The sequence below is a fragment of the Amblyomma maculatum genome, chromosome 6 (assembly GCF_055883805.1).
Source record: "Amblyomma maculatum isolate TAMU_Amacu chromosome 6, ASM5588380v1, whole genome shotgun sequence".
Taxonomy (NCBI): Eukaryota; Metazoa; Arthropoda; class Arachnida; order Ixodida; family Ixodidae; genus Amblyomma; species Amblyomma maculatum.
The window spans coordinates 144,705,228-144,710,765 of NC_139349.1; positions in this window are offsets into that span (position 1 = coordinate 144,705,228).

Below are 5,538 nucleotides of genomic sequence, written 5' to 3' on the forward strand. Positions count from 1 at the left end.
TGAATGCTATGTATAAGGGCTGGTTATATTCCGAGCATTTTTATATCATCTGGTTGATGGTATGGATATGCCCAATTTTTTTTGTGATGGGAGGTTATAATGTATTGAGAGCTTTGTGCAGTAACTGCCAAATTAGGAAAAGCTATCTTAAAATTTCTGATAACAAAAGAATTGTGGAACACATAAACAGTGCATTTCACTCATAATTGAAGCAGGCTGACTAATATCTGCGAAGCTGATATGCGGGACACAGAAAAGATTAAAAATAACTAAGTTAGCTGCAGATCACTATAGATATAAAAATAATGTAGGTAATTTAGAGGAGTGAACAGTGCCAAAGCGTGCAATAAAGCCAGTCGTATCGTCAATATAATAGATTACTTGTGTTTACACGGAGTATGAAAGGCAGAAACATATCACATTTTGTTTGCTAAATGGTGACTTTTCCTAAACATGGCTAATAGGTGATAGGGAGATGAGTGTTTTTTCTTACAGTAGTGAACAAGTATAAATGGTACGGCACCAAGGTTTAAAAACTGGTTCATTGCTGTCCATGATTATTGTTCGATTTCAGCTTGGTTTTGAGCCTAAACTTTGTTTCGAGACTTCAGTTGACAAAATGGTAGCCGAGCTCATCGAAGGGAAGCAAAAGCTACAGCTTGAAACCTTTCTGACAGCTACCTTTGCCCGAGAAGAGCTGCTGTCCATCTCGTCAGAAAAGCATTAAATTCAATAAGGCTGTTGAAGGTCTCAAATGCGAAACATGCAAATTGATGCATACAACGAAAAATGTCACAAATATTATTTAGCAATGCGTTCCCTTCCAAGTGGCTGGCACAGAGAAAGAATGCCAATTTTCGGCCCCTAATATGTAATTCATTCTTGTTGCTTAAATTCAGTAGTAGCAAGCAACATCCTGCATAGAAGTGCAATGCATAAATATGAACTCAGTATATGCTTCATCTACAAGAGATGGTATATACAAATATACTAACTTATATAATGCAGCACTTAGCTGTCACAAATAATGGAGGTAATTGATGTGCTTATTTTATCATTATAACTGCAATAAAGATACATGATTGTTGATTTTTTTGTTAAAGGGACAAAACGCAAATGATGGAGCTTCACCTGGACCGTGTATTTTTGTGACAAAAGAAGATCTCAGTTATGTGTGGGAAACATACTGTTCGCTTAGCAGCAGGAACTACCATTGAACAAGCTCTGTTCTTGTGTTTGACGACGCACTTCATCCTCGTCTTGACATACCCCAATTCCTCTGGCCAACCTTTGGGACTGCTTCAAACCGTACTCTGTGAAAGTCAGCTAATTGAGGTATGTCTCCTGGCCTTAAAGCTGCGATCTGTTTTGGAGAAGCTGGAACCACCCTTGGTGCAAAGTGCGCCCCGATTACGAAATCTTCTAGTGTCACTAAGCGTCTTACTTTGAAAGCCAGTCCCAAAGTTTTGTTGCTAAGTAAAATGTTTTATTTACTCACGGTCTACGAAACTTGATATGGTGTTTGTACGGTACTTATTGCTTTATGAGCCACAAAATGGACACCAACAGCCCACCTATGTGATCAGTTCCGGCAATACCACTTTTTCTGTTCACATAAACAACTTGGTTTAAAGATCAGTTTGCAAGATCAGTTATTGCTCTGCAGTGTGGTTACCTTTAATGTCCACGTGACACTCGTGAATGAATCGCATGTGATGAGAAATCTTACAAAATGCTCACGTACTCAACTGATCCTTGTAGCATACTTTGTGACCAACTTTTATATCGCACACACCTTTGTATTCTTACTCAAATCGTTTCAAGAACAGCTGCTTTAAAAAACACTCATGCCGCCTACTAGTTTAGAAGTATACAGTGACAGGAACAAGAAATGCGGGCGCAACACACGCATTGTGTTTGCATCCCCTTTTTTGTCCCAGCCACTATTGCAGTGTATACTTATCATGAATCAGCAAGCCAGCCACTACATATTATCCCCATTGTTTAATTAATTTTTATGCTTCCTCATGTAATTCATAGTTACATCCCCTCATGGTTAAGCCAGTATCCCATCTCGATTTGTGCCTTTTCAATGACATCGCGTCTCATTTCTTGAAATCACGAAACACTAAATATCGCTTCACCGCTTAGAAAAAAGAAATATTGTAGTCGAACGATAAAAATATTTTATTGCATAAAAATATGCACACAATACAGTGCAGTTCCCAATTCAGGCTTATTGCTAGTGTCACCTCTTTGTCAATGCAATTCGCGGAGATCATGAACATGTGTGATAGCATTACTTCAGCTGTTTAATCACATTTGTTAGAATTCAAGTTCATGCTGTTGTACTCATACGACTAAGATGATTTTGTCCGCATAACTTTTATTAAAGGGCACCATATGTACTGTTTTCATTATTTCGAAGTCGAGTGTCTCACGTGCATATAATGGTTGTGGTTCCTAATAGTTGTACGCTTTGGCCTTTCAGGATTGAATTCAAAGCAATAGAAAACATACTAGGTTGAACCTAGACGTTGAAGTTGAAGTTGAAAGTTTATTTTTGAATCAAAAAACAGCGTACAAGAATATACTGCGAGGGGCCCCATAGTACAAGACGGCAGGTGGGACCTCCCATGGTAATAGATTTTGATAGACAACATACAGAAAAGCATTATTTTAATAACATTTACGAAGCAATACTGAAAATAAATAACGAAATAGATAGTAAAGAGTGCATTACCAAAAGATTTAGATACGAAATGAATATAGAAAAAAAACTACAAAAACACTTACGAATTCCGCGACACAAAAGATGAATAAAGAAATCACAAATTAGGAAGAAAATTTTTTAATTTCAACTTGAACAAAGAAAGTGTATTAGTTTGCTTGGTGTAGAAAATCAAAGAACTCCAAAATTATATGGACGAAGATTAAAGGCATTGTTTCCCGTAGCTAGTACTGACCTTAGGTAGCAGAAAATTATTACGTAGAGCGAACCATGTCGCGCTGTTGTTTTTGATCGTGCCGGGAGGAAAAATGCTAAATGGGAGCTGATGGTGAAGAATCTTAAAGAATAGAACACCGATAATATAAAGAGCCGAGAGCTCAAAAGCATGTTTCCAAAACCTATTACTTGACTTTACGTAGGGTGAAGATTATGACTACCTGAAATCGAAAATGCAAAGGCAATAGCAGCCACGAAACGTACAATAAGTTTTCGGAATGTGTAAAACAATGGAAAGACAAATTTATTTCTTTTATTTAAACGATCTACGTGACGTTGAGGGATGGATCGTAAGGGTCACACAAGGAAGTGATCCAGATACCATTCCGGTCCTTACCGTATGCGTAGATTTGAGACATTTTATTTTGTTGTTGTAATTTTGCCATTCTGTAAGCGTTTAAGGGCGTCTGTACATCAACAGTGTACTTATCTTTGCAATTTTTTCTGCTGCTGTTCGCTCTTTATGTTAATTTCCAAGTGATTGAAGCACGGATTTGCTGTAGTGAAAAATCATCCTTCAGAAAATATTCTTTTTTTGCCCTGGTCGTCTGCCGTTGACCACATTTCTTCTTTTGAGGCAACGCCTACATAAACACTGCCATTGATAGTTGTCATGTCCAGATGACGAGAATCATGTCTAAACGTTAGCCTGCGAACTGAAGCTCACGTTCAGCATTTTTTCACTTTTCTTTGATACTGTTTACTAACTTCTGCTGATCGTTCTACCTGATCCACTTAATTCAGTTATTTCATCCTGCTATTAAAGAAACCCTTGCCCATTTGTTTCTTTTGATTGCAAGTACTTCAGCAGCTAACATAAGACAAATCAGGGCAATTGGGGGTAACGTAAACAGTAGGCTAACCACTACACATCTAAGTATCCACGCAATGTTGGTGGTGGAGACGTTTGTTTCACATGTAGATGAGCCCTCCTAATGCAGTTAATTGTTGTCTTAGACTGAATTAGTATCAGTGTCTCCAGCACATCAAAAAACTGCAGAGGGATTTCACTCAACTGCCAAGCCCGTTGGCAACCCTGTTAGGCACTGATGTCGACCAGCAATCGAGAAAATCAACCAAGAAAGTTAGCAACTCCTGGTGGACAGCAACTTCGAGCTGTGAAGACATCAAATAGCTTCACCAACAAGCAAGTCGGGCACCCCTGTAGGGCACCGATGCCGAGGAGAGAAGACATCCGATAAGTTGAAACAACGCCTAGAACCCTTGGAACGGTGTGCCTGTTACATGTTCCGCATAAAACCATTACAATTTACCTCCACATATACAGTCTACTTTTATCTGGATCACTGCCCTACATATGTAAGCGGGACGTTTTTAAAAACAAGAACCGCTTACTACGTGGAAGTTTATGTGGAGCCAGATTAAGAATTTTACGACCATGTTAAGTTCAGGCCCAGTTTAAGGTGTTCTAAAAAGTGTTAAAAAAATGGCATTACGCCTGCTGCCAAAACATTTCTTTTCAGACTACATGCGGGAGAGAAAGGAATGTTTTCGTGTCTTCGTGAACCCACTCTATCAATGAAAAAAAAAAAAGAAAAAAGATGAAAATATTCAGCATATTTACTTGGACTGCTGGGACAGGTTTCTTCTTTGGGACGTCCTCCAAACACTTTAATAAAAGGTTTTTCGATAAACTATCACGGTATCAGGTATCTCCCTGTTCAAAATGAGGATTATATTCCTTATGGTATTGTATTGGCGTTAAGACCGCACAGTGTAGGGGAAAATAAAATGGCGATGCGTCACTCATATCTTGACGCACGTCCAATTATAGATACTTTGAGGAAGCCATTATAACATATTGTGCAATTATCAAATTGTGGATCCAGCCCCAGATTGGCTCCCGCACATTGAAACATGATTGACATTGAATATTTATTTAGTTATGTTACCTTAGTGAATGCAGGTGAGAATTTTGTGAACATATTGTATATTCTGAGTGCAATAATGAAGCCCTATTGCGGAGTCGTAGCGCGTTTGACTGGCAACCAATGGGTAGGTTATTCGGATCCAGACCGAAACATTCGGAGAACGTTCTTTACGTAAAACTAAATTACCCCATGGGGATAAATTGTTATAGAGATGTGCCGGCCATTATTTCGATTTAAAATGCCGATTTTTAATTATTTTTTTTTAGATATTGACCCATGAAATAGGTTTTTTGGCACAACGCCATCGTGTCTTCAGTTGCATGACACAACTTTCTCACCGAATAGAAACTAAAAAGTTATCACTTTAAAAACTCACCTCGTCATGCTATACCAGGCGAAAGTAAGGCGCCCAGCTGCCCTGATCGAGTTTTCCCACCTGAGGCATACTCGCTGCAACTATATATGCAGTTGGGCTCCACTTATCGTCCGTGTCTTGCTCGGCACGAAGGAGTCAATGCATTCTTTTGTATGGGTAACAGATACCTTGACCGCGTAAAAGATCAGAATGAATGTACGAAAACTCAGCTCACAGTAGGGGAAGAAAAAGCCAGATTTCTGACCCAAAAGATACTTTCGAGC